Consider the following 14,842-nt stretch of genomic DNA (forward strand, 5'->3'; position numbering starts at 1 on the left):
CTAAGGAACGGACAAAGGACATTCTAAGGGTGGGGACATGGAATGTGAGAGGAGTGAATGATAAAGTGAAAGAGAGATTATTCAGGTGCTTGAGGATGCAAGAATGGATGTATGTGGATTGACTGAAACTAAATGGTAAGGTGAAAGGGTGAGAGAATGGGAATATGGTATAGGAATATGTGCAGGAGTTAAGGAGAATGAGAGAGCAAGAGAGGGAGTATGTCTGATGATAAGCAAGAAGTGGAAGGAGAATATAAGAGAGTATGGAACAGTGGGTGCAAGGATTGTATGGGTAAGGATGAAAGTAGGTATACAAGCTTGGGCGACTGTATGTGTGTATTCACCAGCAGAGGACCGAGTGGCAAGAGTGAAAGATGTGTTTGGGCAAGTGTAGAAGCATGTACGGACAAGTTTGAGAGGAGTGGGAGAGTGTTTTTGAATGGAGACATGAATGGCACAGTTGGGAATGTACAAGTGGATGGAGTGGTTGGTCAGTGGAGTGTGCCAGCTGAAGTAGATGGGAATGGTAGTGCTTTGGTAGACATCTGTGCTGGTAAGGGTTGTCAATAGCCAGCACCTTCTTTTGGCATAAGATGATCCACTGGTATACATGGAGAGTCATGAGGAGGATGGACGGTGAGCTTGTTGAACGAAAGGCAATGATAGATTACGTGTGTGTGGATGAGCAAATGAGAAGACAAGTGTTGGATGCAAGAGTGTGGAGAGGGTGGGGGAATGGAACATCGGACCATCATTTAGTGATGGCCAAGTTCAGGCTGCAAAGAAAATGGGTGAAGAGACGAAGGGGAAGACAGGAGGAAACAGCTCCTGTGAGAAGAGTGGAGAAGTTGCAAGATAGTAAGAAAATGGCAGAGAGTAAGAGCATTGTGGAAGAAAGATTGGGAAGGTATGGGTTCGAGCAGATGGAAGGGGTGGAAGATGTATGTAAGATCTTCACGGAAGAGATAGACGCAACATGTAAGGTGGTTTGTGGAGTGAGGAGGAGATGCAGAGGTGTGCAAGGGACAGCATGGTGGAATGATGAGGTGAAATGAGCTGTGGAACGAAAGAAGAAGGCATATAGTGAATGGCTAGTGAGTAGAGGTAGGGGAGAAGAAGAGAGAGGTATATGTGAGCAGGAGAAGGGAGGTGGTGAGATTGGTGAAGGACAGTAAGAAGAAAGTGGGTGAAGAGATTGGTAGGAATCTGAGTGTTAAATGGAGGGAGAGTAAGAAATTATTTTGGATGGAGGTAAAGAAAGTAAGACAGTGTGAAAGGGGAAATAGTAGGGGAGTGAAAGATGGGAATAATAGCTTGTTGGTGGAGAAGAGAGAGAAACTGAGGAGATGGAAGGAGCACTTTGAGGATTTGTTGAATGTAGAGAGAGAGAGAACAGTGCAAGTATAAGTGGTTGGGGAATGGCTGGGAGAAGAAGAGATGAGAGGAAGGAGGAAGAGATCAGTAGGGCAGAAATAGTGGAACCATTGAAGAAGATCAAGATTGGAAAGGCTCCAGGAATTGATGAAGTGTGTGGTGAAATGCTGAAGTATGGGGGTGAGATTGTTGTGGAGTGGATATGGAAGTTGTGTAGATTGGCTTGGGAAGAGGGAAGGGTTCCAGAGGACTGGAAATCAGGTATAATTGTTCCTTTATACAAAGGAAAAGGGGAGAGAGAAGTATGTGGTAACCATAGGGGTATTTGCCGTCATAATGTGACTGGAAAAATATATGGTAGAATACTCACTGATATGGTTAGGCATATAACAGAGGAGCTAGTTGGAGAAGAACAAGGGGGATTTAGGAAGGGAAAAAGGTGTGTAGATCAGATATTTATTCTGAGATGTTTAGTGGAGAAGTATCTAGATAAGGGAAAGAAAGTGTATGCTGCCTTCAGGGACTTGGAGAAAGCTTATGGCAGAATAGATGGGCAAGGTATGTGGAAGGTATTAAGAATATATGGAGTGGAGGGGAAATTGTTGAGTGCTGTGAAGAGTATGTATGAAGGAGCTAGGGCTACTGTGCGAGAGGATGGTGAGCTGAGTGAGTTCTTTGATCTAAATGTGGGTCTTAAACAGGGATGTGTGATGTCTCCATTGCAGTTTATTATATACATGGATGGCATTGTAAAGGAGGTGTAAGGTAGGGCAGTGGATGTGGGGGTGGCTCTAATGAATTACGATGAGATGTGGAAGATTCCGGTGTTGCTGTTTGCTGATGATACAGTATTGTTGAGTGAAGATGAATGGGAGTTGCAAGGTTTGGTGAATGAATTTGGGACAGTGTGTGGGAAGAGGAATCTGAAAGTTAATGTAAACAAGAGTAAAGTTATGGTGTTTGAAAGGAATGAAGTCACAGAAAGCACAGTGAGGTTGGATGGTGAGGGTATGGAGAATGTGAGTGCATTCAAGCAGTTGGATAGTGTGATGAGTAAGGATGGAACTTTTGGGGATGAAGTGCTTGAAAGGGTACAGTAGGGAAGGGCGGTTGTTGATTCACAGAAAGCAGTGATAAGAAATAGGTAGGTGAGTATGGAAGTTAAGAAGTCACTGCATGATAGTATTGTGATCCCTACCCTGACGAATGGAAGCGAGGCATGGGCCTTGCTAGAGGGGAACAAGTCAGGAGTGAGAGCAGTGGAAATGAGTTACTTGAGAGGAGCACGTGGAGGGACAGGTTGACAAATGAATAAGTGAAGGAATGTCATGGGGTGGATGTGGATGTGGTTGAGACAGTTAAGAGAAATACACTGAGGTGGTTTGGACATGTGGAGAGAGTGGAAAATGAAAGACTGACTAAGAGGGTGTATGTAGGTGAGGTGGAGGGAGGGAGAGGGAGGGGAAGACCGAGGATGAGGTGGAAGGATGGAGTTGAGAGGTATATGAGGGAGGGGGGAGTGAGTTTGGGGAAGGGCAGTCAAATGTTGGGTGACAGAGTGACTTGGAGGCATTTTGTCTGTGGCCATCCTTTGCAGGATTAGGGCGTCGGGCTATGGATAGATAGATAGACTGTATTTGGCAACATATAAGATGCTGCATTGTGAAAGATGCACCTGATTTCTGGCAGGGCAGTTCTGAGAAAAAAAGTTTGTCACAACCAAGACTGCAGAAAGGCTACTTGATATGAGTAGTTTTAATCCAAATACGTGCTCGTTAGAATCTCTGTTCAGTACTATTTAATTTTTTTTTTTTTTTTTTTTTTTTTTTTTTTTTTTTTTTTTTTTTTGTTAGATCAGTGTGAAAACAATAAAACATCCTCATCCTTACAAAAAGTTACTTCGTTCCATGACATCATGTTAACTCTGTTTATGTTTATGAACTGTGGATTTATTGCTCACCTGATACCACTCAGGGATTAGTGAGGCTGGTCACTCTCATCTTAAATGTCAGGACCAACTAGCCTAGCCCCGGGCTCCAACGCTCCTCATGGGGCAACATAGGATTGGATGATGGATGGATGGATGGATGTTTATGAACTGTCTGAGTTCTTTGATTCAGTAATTTGAGAATTAATCTCCACTAAAGTATAATTACTGAAATATATACCCCCCCTGGGGGTAGGGGGGTTTTTCAAGAATACTCCCCCAGTATCCCTGCTTGTCGTAAAAGGCGACTAAAAGGGTTGGCGGAGGGTTAGTGCCCCTCCCCGGAAAACAACTAACTAAAAAAACAAACAATAAGCCTCGGACAAGGACTGACCAAACGTTGACGACCAAGGACCGGACAAAGGACATTGCAGTTGGAACGTGGAATGTAAGGGGAGCGAATGATGAGGTGAAAGAGAGAGAGATTGTCCAGGTGCTTGAGGATGCGAAAGTGGATGTATGTGGAATGACTGAAACAAAATGGAGAGGAGAAAGTGTGAGAGAATGGGAGTATGGATGGGGTATATGTGCAGGAGTAGGTGAGAATGAGAGGGCAAAGGAAGGAGTTTGTATAGTTGTGAGTAAAAGATGGAAAGGAGCATAAGACAGTATGGATCAGTTGGATCAAGGATTGTGTGGGTAAAGTTGAAAGTTGGAATACAAATGTGGGCGATTGTGTGTGTGTATGCACCAACGCAAGATCGTGCTAGAAGAGTGAGAGAAGAGTTCTGGACAAATGTAGAAGTGTGCTTGGAAAAGTTTGGAAGGAGTGAGAGAGTGTTTTTGATTGGTGATATGAATGGTAAAGTTGGGAATGTGAAGGTGGATGGAATAGTTGGTGAGTGGGGTGTGCCTGCTGAGATAGATGAGAATAGCAGTGCGTTAGTGGACATTTGTGCTGGGAGGGGGTTGGTGATAGCCAATACCCTCTTCAGGCATAAAATGATCCACAGGTATACATGGCGAGTGATGAGAAGGGTGGGTGGTGAACTGAATGAAAGGAAGGCAATGATTGATTATGTGTGTGTGGATGAAAGGATGCGAAGATGTATATTGGATGCAAGAGTTTATAGAGGTTGGGGGAGTGGACTTTCTGACCACTACTTGGTGGTGGCCAGAATTAAAGTCCAAGTAAGATGGAGGAACAGAAGAAGGGAAAGACGAGAGGAAGGAGTAGTTGCAAGGAGAGTGGAAAGGTTACAAGAGGATGAGAAAAAGGCAGAGTATAAGAGAGAAGTGGAGGAACGATTGGGCAAATATGAATTGGAGCAGATGGGGGACGTGGAAGGTGTGTGTAGAATATTTACAGAAGAAATATGTGCAGCATGTGATGTGGTGTGTGGAAGGAAGAGAAGACGGAAGGGGGTGCAAGGAACAGCGTGGTGGACTGAAGAGGTGAAACAGGCTGTGGCACAAAAGAAGAAAGCATACAATGAATGGATGAGGAATAGGTTCGTGGAAGAGGTTGAGAGGCGGAAGAGAGAGTTATATGTAGAAAGAAAGAGAGAGGTGAAAAGATTAGTAAGAGAGAGTAAGAAGAGAGTGGATGAGGAATTTGGAAGGAATTTGAGTGTAAAGTGGAGGGACTGTAAGAAAATGTTCTGGAGAGAGGTGAAAAGAGTAAGACAGGGTGGAAGTGAAGTTAGCAGGGGAGTGAAAGATAAAAATGGTAGATTACTAGTGGAGAAGGGAGAAAAAGTGAGCAGATGGAGAGAACACTTTAAGGAATTGTTGAACGTGGAGGATGGAAGTAATGCGAGTATAAGTGGCTGGGGAATGGCTGGGAGAAGGAGGGAGGTGAGAAGACAGGAAGAAATCAGTAGGATAGAAGTTGTGGAAGCAATGAAGAAAGTTAAATCAGGGAAAGCCCCAGGAATTGATGGAGTGTATGGTGAAATGCTGAAGCATGGGGGAGAGATAGTAGTAGAATGGATGTGGAAGATGTGCAGATTGGCCTGGGAGGAAGGTAGAGTCCCGGAGGATTGGAAGTCAGGTATAATTATTCCCTTGTACAAAGGAAAAGAGGAAAAAGAAGTGTGTGGTAATCATAGGGGCATTTGTCTTCTTAGTATAATAGGAAAAGTGTATGGTAGGATACTTATTGACAGAGTTAGAGAAAGAACAGAGGAATTAGTTGGAGAAGAACAAGGAGGCTTTAGGAAGGGAAAAGGTTGTGTAGATCAGATATTCATTCTCAGATCTTTAGTGGAAAAGTTTCTAGAGAAGGGAAAGAAGTTGTATGCGGCTTTCATGGATTTGGAGAAAGCATATGACAGGGTGGATAGACTAGGATTGTGGAAAGTGTTAAGAATATATGGAGTAGATGGGAAGTTGTTGAATGCTGTGAAGAGTATGTACGATGGTGCGAAGGCTGCAGTGCATGTGGATGGTGAACTAAGTGAATTTTTCTCTTTGAAAGTTGGGTTGAAACAGGGATGTGTCATGTCTCCATGGTTGTTTAATCTGTACATGGATGGGGTAATAAAAGAGGTACAAGTTAGGGTAGTGGATGTTGGAGTGTCCCTGGTGAGAGAGGATAGTGTTTGGAAACTCCCTGTGCTGTTGTTTGCAGATGATACTGTGTTGTTAAGTGAAGACGAAGGGGAGCTGCAAGGCTTGGTGGATGAGTTTGGGAGAGTGTGTAAGAAACGGAATCTAAAGGTGAATGTAGGGAAGAGTAAAGTGATGGTCTTTGAGAGAGGTGAAGTCAGTGAATGTACAGCGAGGTTGGATGATGAGGAATTGGAAAATGTGAGTATGTTTAAGTACTTGGGTAGTGTGATGAGTAAGGATGGAGGTTTGGAGGGTGAAGTGCTTGAAAGGGTACAGCAGGGAAGAAAGGTTGCTGGTTCTTTGAAAGCAGTGATAAGAAACAGGGAAGTGAGCATGGAAGTGAAAAAGTTACTACATGACAGTATTGTGATACCAACACTAACGTACGGAAGTGAAGCTTGGACGTTGTTGGAAGGACACAAGTCAAGAGTGAGAGCAGTGGAAATGAGTTATTTAAGAGGAGCCTGTGGAGTCGCATGGAAAGACAGGCTGACGAATGAGGATATAAAGGAGCGTTGTGGTGTTGATGTGGATGTGATAGGAAGCGTTATGAGGAACATACTGAGGTGGTTTGGCCATGTGGAGAGGATGGAGGGTGAAAGACTGACGAAGAGAGTGTATGTGAGTGAGGTGGAGGGAGAAAGAGGGAGGGGGAGGCCGAGGATGAGATGGAGGGATGGGGTGGAGAGGTATATGAGAGAGGGGGGTGTGAGTTGGGAGCAGGGGAGTGAAATGGCGCGGGACAGGGCGACTTGGAGGCGATTTGTTTGTGGCCACCCCAAACGGGACTGAGGCGTCTAGCAATAGATAGATAGATAGATAGATAATTATAAAGATTATTTTTCTTCAAATGAATTTAAAACAACGACTGAATTCAGTAAAATCTGTTCTCTCATTTGAGAAAAAATAAAGGCCATTAAAAGTAGTAATACACTTATCTGCAAGTCAGTTACTTGTATTTATTTTAAAATCACAGACAACACAAACAGAATTTTTAAAAAAAATCACGTTCAGTGAACATTTACAGAATTTTATTTACCCTAAAAGTACCCCATACTTGTCATATTTGTACCCCACATCTCTGTTGTTATGGTATTTTCCCACGTTCAGCCTCAGCTCAGTGCGATATTAGACTACTGTAACTTTCCCCTTGATGTCTCATTATCTACAGACAGCACATTCACTACTTTAACTTTTAAAATATGCTATAACAAACCATCCATCAATCCATCATCCAATCTTATGCTGCCCCATGAGAAGCATAGGAACCCTGGGCTAGGCAAGTTGGTCCTGATATTTAAGATGAGAGTGACCAGCCTTACTCATCCCTGAGTGGCATTATAAGAGCAATAACCCCACCCACCCTTTGGATATAAACCTATGCAGGCTCAGTCCATTTGAAGCACCTTAATTACCTGCTAAACCACCAGGCTCCATAATTTGTTAATATATACCACCATCCACATGAAATATGACATAAGTCTTCTGCTCAGCTGACTGGTATATTATAAGGCAGCATATGACCCTGGCAGTTGCGCCACCAGGTTTTAATTATAGTCTATCTATCTGTCTATCTATTGCCAGACGCCTCAATCCCGTTTGGGGTGGCCACAAACAAATCGCCTCCAAGTCGCCCTGTCCCCCGCCATTTCACTCCCCTGCTCCCAACTCACACCCCCCTCTCTCATATACCTCTCCACCCCATCTCTCCATCTCATCCTCGGCCTCCCCCTCCCTCTTTCCCCCTCCACCTCACTCACATACACTCTCTTCGTCAGTCTTTCACCCTCCATCCTCTCCACATGGCCAAACCACCTCAGTGTGTTCCTCATAACGCTTCCTATCACATCCACATCAACACCACAACGCTCCTTTATATCCTCATTCGTCAGCCTGTCTCTCCATGTGACTCCACAGGCTCCCCTTAAATAACTCATTTCCATGGCTCTCACTCTTGACTTGTGTCCTTCCAACAACGTCCAAGCTTCACTTCCGTACGTTAGAGTTGGTATCACAATACTGTCATGTAGTAACTTTTTCACTTCCATGCTCACTTCCCTTTTTCTTATTACTGCTTTCAAAGAACCAGCAACCTTTCTTCCCTGCTGTACCCTTTCAAGCACTTCACCCTCCAAACCTCCATCCTTACTCATCACACTACCCAAGTACTTAAACGTACTCACATTTTCCAATTGCTCACCATCCAACCTCGCTGTACATTCACTGACTTCACCTCTCTCAAAGACCATCACTTTACTCTTCCCTACATTCACCTTTAGATTCCGTTTCTTACACACTCTCTCAAACTCATCCACCAAGCCTTGCAGCTCCCCTTCGTCTTCACTCAACAACACAGTATCAAACACTATCCTCTCTCACCAGGGCCACTCCAACATCCACTACCCTACCTTGTACCGCTTTTATTACCCCATCCATGTACAGATTGAACAACCATGGAGACATGACACATCCCTGTTTCAACCCAACTTTCAAAGAGAAAAATTCACTTAGTTCACCATCCACACGCACTGCAGCCTTCGCACCATCGTACATACTCTTCACAGCATTCAACAACTTCCCATCTACTCCATATATTCTTAACACTTTCCACAATCCTAGTCTATCCACCCTGTCATATGCTTTCTCCAAATCCATGAAAGCCGCATACAACTTCTTTCCCTTCTCTAGAAACTTTTCCACTAAAGATCTGAGAATGAATATCTGATCTACACAACCTCTTCCCTTCCTAAAGCCTCCCTGTTCTTCTCCAACTAATTTCTCTGTTCTTTCTCTAACTCTGTCAATAAGTATCCTACCATACACTTTTCCTATTATACTAAGAAGACAAATGCCCCTATGATTACCACACACTTCTTTTTCCCCTTTTCCTTTGTACAAGGGAATAATTATACCTGACTTCCAATCCTCCGGGACTCTACCTTCCTCCCAGGCCAATCTGCACATCTTCCACATCCATTCTACTATTATCTCTCCCCCATGCTTCAGCATTTCACCACACACTCCATCAATTCCTGGGGCTTTCCCTGATTTAACTTTCTTCATTGCTTCCACAACTTCTATCCTACTGATTTCTTCCTGTCTTCTCACCTCCCTCCTTCTCCCAGCCATTCCCCAGCCACTTATACTCGCATTACTTCCGTCCTCCACGTTCAACAATTCCTTAAAGTGTTCTCTCCATCTGCTCACTTTTTCTCCCTTCTCCACTAGTAATCTACCATTTTTATCTTTCACTCCCCTGCTAACTTCACTTCCACCCTGTCTTACTCTTTTCATCTCTTTCCAGAACATTTTCTTACAGTCCCTCCACTTTACACTCAAATTCCTTCCAAATTCCTCATCCACTCTCTTCTTACTCTCTCTTACTAATCTTTTCACCTCTCTCTTTCTTTCTACATATAACTCTCTCTTCCGCCTCTCAACTTCTTCCACGCCCCTATTCCTCATCCATTCATTGTATGCTTTCTTCTTTTGTGCCACAGCCCGTTTCACCTCTTCAGTCCACCACGCTGTTCCTTGCACCCCCCTCCGTCTTCTCTTCCTTCCACACACCACATCACATGCTGCACATATTTCTTCTGTAAATATTCTACACACACCTTCCACGTCCCCCATCTGCTCCAATTCATATTTGCCCAATCGTTCCTCCACTTCTCTCTTATACTCTGCCTTTTTCTCATCCTCTTGTAACCTTTCCACTCTCCTTGCAACTACTCCTTCCTCTCGTCTTTCCCTTCTTCTATTCCTCCATCTTACTTGAACTTTAATTCTGGCCACCACCAAGTAGTGGTCAGAAAGTCCACTCCCCCGACCTCTATAAACTCTTGCATCCAATATATATCTTCGCATCCTTTCATCCACACACACATAATCAATCATTGCCTTCCTTTCACTCAGTTCACCACCCACCCTTCTCATCACTCGCCATGTATACCTGTGGATCATTTTATGCCTGAAGAGGGTATTAGCTATCACCAACCCTCTCCCAGCACAAGTGTCCACTAACGCACTCCCATTCTCATCTACCTCAGCAGGCACACCCCACTCACCAACTATTCCATCCACCTTCACATTCCCAACTTTACCATTCATATCACCAATCAAAAACACTCTCTCATTCCTTCCAAACTTTTCCATGCACACTTCTACATTTGTCCAGAACTCTTCTCTCACTCTTCTAGCACGATCTTGCGTTGGCGCATACACACACACAATCGCCCACATTTGTATTCCAACTTTCAACTTTACCCACACAATCCTTATAGTCAATCAGTGATATATTACAAACATGCTCTTGAACACTACATCATTGCCATCACTAATTATGCACTCACTAACCCATAAATGCTTCCACAATAATTTAAAAACTTAGTACTTGTATATACATACAGTACAGAAAAAAAAAAAAAAGTGTTTTACAACTGAAGGTCAGTATAGCGAGGCTGTTTGGGAATAGGGTATACAGCTGTCTCAACCCTCATGTTAATATGACTCCCTCACTGTCAGTTGTGTTCAGCTGTGTTTGCCTTGCAACATCAGCAATTAACAAAGGATACTTAATTGTTCAGAATTTACTTAAATTAGTTAGGTGAGGCCACCCACCATCCACTCACTAGTGGTTGATAGGGGTGCCCACCATCCACTCACTCAGTGTAGTGTTGACTTATGGTCTCTACACTGAGTGATAAACCAAATGATTTCTTGTACCCAGGAAACCATTTACTACGCTGGATGGTAACCATATAACCGGGGTTTTTGGCAAGGTTAAATGTCCCCCAGATTCCCCTGTCTAAACTCACTAAATTATGGCAAACATTTCGGACTGCCTCAGAGGGCCCAGTGCTATCCTGGGGCCCCAACCAAGTGGGCAGATTCGCATGGCCATGTGGAATGTGAGAAGTGCGAATGAGGAGAGCAAGAGGGTGGACGTGGTGTGTTCAAGAGTGCGAGATATGCCATGGTGGTATTGTGTGAAATAAAGATGAAAGTGTGTGAAGTGGAGGAGTGGGAGGATGTGAAGTGTGAAAGGTCAGGCATGAATGGGCAAGGAAGATGCAAGGAAAGAGTTGCTTTGTTGATGAATGAAGTGTGGCAGAGTGGAATGGGAGAATACAGATGTTTCAGCTTAAGATGTATGTATGTCAAGTTCGAGAAGGTGAAAGTGGCAGTGATTGTAGCGTATGCACTGTGTGATGACAGGAGCGAGACAGAGGGAGACAGGTTTTGGGTTGAGTTGGATGAAGTAGTAGGAGAAATGCCCAGGAGTTATAAGTGTTTGTAATGGGCGACATGAATGGGAGAGTAGGCACTGGTCTTGTGAATGATATAATGGGTAATAATGAAGTACCAGGAGAGAATGATACAGTAATTGGAAGCAGTTGAAGGACTTATGTCAGGAAAGGAGGGTGTGCATTTGTAATTCATATTTCAAACACAAAGATGTACATAAATTTACATGGTGTAGAGGGAATGACGATCATGTTGAAAGGAGCCTGATTGATTACGTGCTCATAGAGAAATCGATGCTCGGTAGTGTTGCTGATAAAAGGGCCATGAGAGGACGATATGGAGGCTTGTCAGATCATATGATTGTGGTTTGCAAGATCAAGCTGAGAGGAGGGAGCTGGACCAAGAGAGAGAGAGAGAGGTGCAGTCAGGGAGAAAGACTGAGAGATGAGAAGCTGAGAATCAAAGAAATGGCAGATAATTACAGGACCAAAGTGGAGGAGGAGTTAGAATCAGTGAAATGGAATGAAATGGATCTGGAGAGCCTGTGGAATGCATATAGGGATTGCTTAGTTAGGAATGCAAAAGTGGTATGTGATGTGACAAGAGTAACATCAAAGAAGAAAGTTACAGCATGGTGGGATGAAGAGGTTGAGAGGGCAGTAGAGAAAAAGAGGAAGAGGTGACTAGAGTCAATGCAGGACTGGTTCAGTTGAAATAAGAACTGAATATATTGAGATCAAGAACCAGATAAAGAGACTAGTGAAGAGGAAAAAGGGGGAGGTAAATGATGATCTAGGAAGAGAAATGAATGCAAATTACTCTGAAAATAGAAAGTTATTCTGGAAAGCAGTGCGGAAATGTCAAAGCAACAATGGAGAGAAATGTGAAAGCATTAAGGATGTAAGAGGTAGATTATTAACCCGTGGGATGAAGTGAGGACTAGTTGGAAAGAATATTTTGAAAGTCTGATGAATGGGAAGGGAGAGAGCAAAGCAACTGTTAAAATGATTGGTTTTGGGGGTGTACAGAGAAGGAATGCAGTGCCAGGAAATGTGACACTCGCAAAGGTGAAGAATGCAGTGGAGCGGCTGAAAAATGGCAAAGCAGCTGGGGTTGATGAGGTGTATGTGGAGTTGATTAAGTGTAGTATGAAGGGGAGTAGTATTAGTAGTTGTTCCCTCGGCAGTCTGGCCGAACAGCCTCGAGTCCCTAAAGAAGGCCATGGCTGAGACCGGGCTTTCCCACCGAGCTCTCAAAGAGTGTATGTTGTGTTGTTGGCATAGGAGATTGTGTGGAATGCAGTCTTCCATAATGTGCTTAATAGTATAGGGCGCTGTGTTGCATTCTGGACAGGCATCAGCGATGAAGTCATCCAGCCTCTTCTGATAACTCAAGAGGGCTGGATGATGCCCACATCTCAGCCTGGCCAGATGGACCCTGTCCTCACGAGGGAGATAGGTTTCAGAAGGGTGGATATCAGGAGGCCGTGCATACAGCTGTGTGTTGTCTTTAAGTGACTGAATGGAGCGGCGAGTGATTTGAGTATGGATATGTTTCTGGAAGCTTGTTTGAGGCGAGCGAAAGGGGAGAGATGACAGTATTTGTGTATGATATCGTGTGCTGGATGTTGTTTTGATATTCCTTGGTGTGTGTGGATGTGCTGCCATGTAGTGTAGTGGATGGTGTGGGTTTGTGGAGGCTGCGGCAAGAATTTGGGTGCCTCTCATGTCTAGATAATCCTTGACTTTGAGGACTTTGGTTTCTTGATGTAGATGGTCTGTGAGTGTAGTGGCTGTGCAGCCTGTGATTATTTTTAGGGCCTTATTATGTATGGTCTGTAGAGTGTTGTAGTGTGTTTTAGTGAGGTTGGAAACCCAAGCAGGGCATGCATAGTTCATCACTGAATGTATATATTGTTTGTATACTGTGGTGGTGGCTTCTTTATGTGTCCAAATGTTGTATGGGCAAGTGACCTTAAGGCATTGAGTCTTGGTGTTAATTTATCTTTAATGTTTGTGATGTGTTGTTTAAATGACATTGATGTATCGTATGTTACACCAAGGTTTTTGGGTGTGTGTGTGTTTGTGGTAGGGGAGTGTTGCTTATGGTGAGGTGTGGAATGTGACTTTGTTCTGCTGTCCAGTTTGTGAGAAGGGTCACTGTAGATTTGGCTGGGGCTATTTTGAGCCTGTTTGTGGTAAACCATTCATGTAGTGTGTTGAGGTAAGGTTGGAGTGTGCGGCTGTGTTTGCGTTTTGGTGTATACATGTAAGTGTTATGTTGTCTGCATAGGAAGCTTTGTGTATCTGTGGTGTGTGGGGATGTGGATATGTCATGCATGTATAAGTTAAAGAGTGTAGGTGATAAAACAGATCCTTGGGGGATGCCATTTGTAAAGTTTCTGATGTTCGAAGACTGACCGGCAAATGTTACATGTGCACATCTGCCTGCTAAATAGATTGCCAGCCATCGTTTTGTATTACTGTGCATGTTTGTGTTGAATATTTTGTTTGTAAGGTTGTGATGGGGGATGGCATCAAAAGCTTTGCTAGGAGTGTTCTGTGTGGTGACCTAGCTGAATTCATGTCATCAAAATCTCTGTGTAAGGTCTGTAAGAAGAGTGATTGTGGAGTTAGTGGCCTAAAACCATTGTGATGGGGCTAGGGAGGTGTGAGGTGTAACTAACTCGCCCGAGAACCTGGGAGTGGCTTCGGTCGCCAGGGCAAGTAGGGAGAGTGGAATGAAGTGCTTGTTGGAGATATGTAAGAAGGCATGGATGATTGAAATTGTGCCAGTAGAGTAGAAAAAGGCAGTAATTGTACCCCTGGACAAAAATAAAGGTGAGCAAAGTGAGTGCAGGAATTATTGTGGTATAAGTCTACCTAGTGTTGTAGGGAAGGTATATGGAAGAGTTATTATAGAGAGGGTAAGAGAGATATCAGGAGTTCTAGTGAGTGATGAACAGGGTGGCTTTAGGAGTGGCAGAGGATGTTTGGATCAAAATTTTACAGTAAGACAGATAGTGAAGAAGACGTATGAGAAGGACCATAAGGTGTTTATGGCACTTATGAATCTGGAAAAAGCATATGACAAAGTAGACAGAGAAGGATTGTGGAAGGTTTTACATATGTATGGTGTAGATGGTAAGCTGCTGGGTGTGGCCAAGAGTTTTTTGTTGGTAGTGAGGCATGTTTAGGGGTACATTGGCATCTGATGAATGGTTCACAGTCAACGTTGATGTGTGATGGGGTTGCGTGATGCCCCCGTGGTTGTTCAGTATATATATTTATATGGATGGGATGATGAGAGAAGTAAAAACACGAGTAATGGAGAGAGTGATGTCATTGGTAATGAATGGTGCTGGATGGAATGTCTCAAATTTGTTGTGTACTGATGATGCAATGGTAGTTGCAAATATCAGACAAGAGCTTGGTAGACTAGTGCAGAGTTTTGTAGATGTCTGTGAGCATCATGCCTTGAGAGTGAATGTGGAAAAGAGTGGTGTGGTGGTTATCGAGAGAGAAGGTGGCTCCCAGTGTGATGTTGCAGTGGGTGAAGAGAGACTGGATTTGAGAGAGAGTTCAGATACCTGGGTGCAGTGATAGGAAAGAAAGGAAAACGTGCAAATGAAGTGGAAGGTGGAGTGACACAAGGAAGAAAAGTAGCTGGTGCTATGAAGAC

The 14,842-nt window shown here is 43.8% G+C and overlaps 1 protein-coding gene across 1 annotated transcript in view; it reads left to right on the forward strand.

Annotated features, from left to right (window-relative positions):
- The window catches only part of gig (TSC complex subunit tuberin), a 686,003-nt gene that overhangs the window by 628,094 nt on the left and 43,067 nt on the right, over nucleotides 1-14,842 (forward strand). The window lies entirely within an intron of this gene.

Source organism: Coenobita brevimanus, chromosome 22 (genome assembly GCF_032717465.1).
Source record: "Coenobita brevimanus isolate Jiangsu-jjx chromosome 22, ASM3271746v2, whole genome shotgun sequence".
Taxonomy (NCBI): domain Eukaryota; kingdom Metazoa; phylum Arthropoda; class Malacostraca; order Decapoda; family Coenobitidae; genus Coenobita; species Coenobita brevimanus.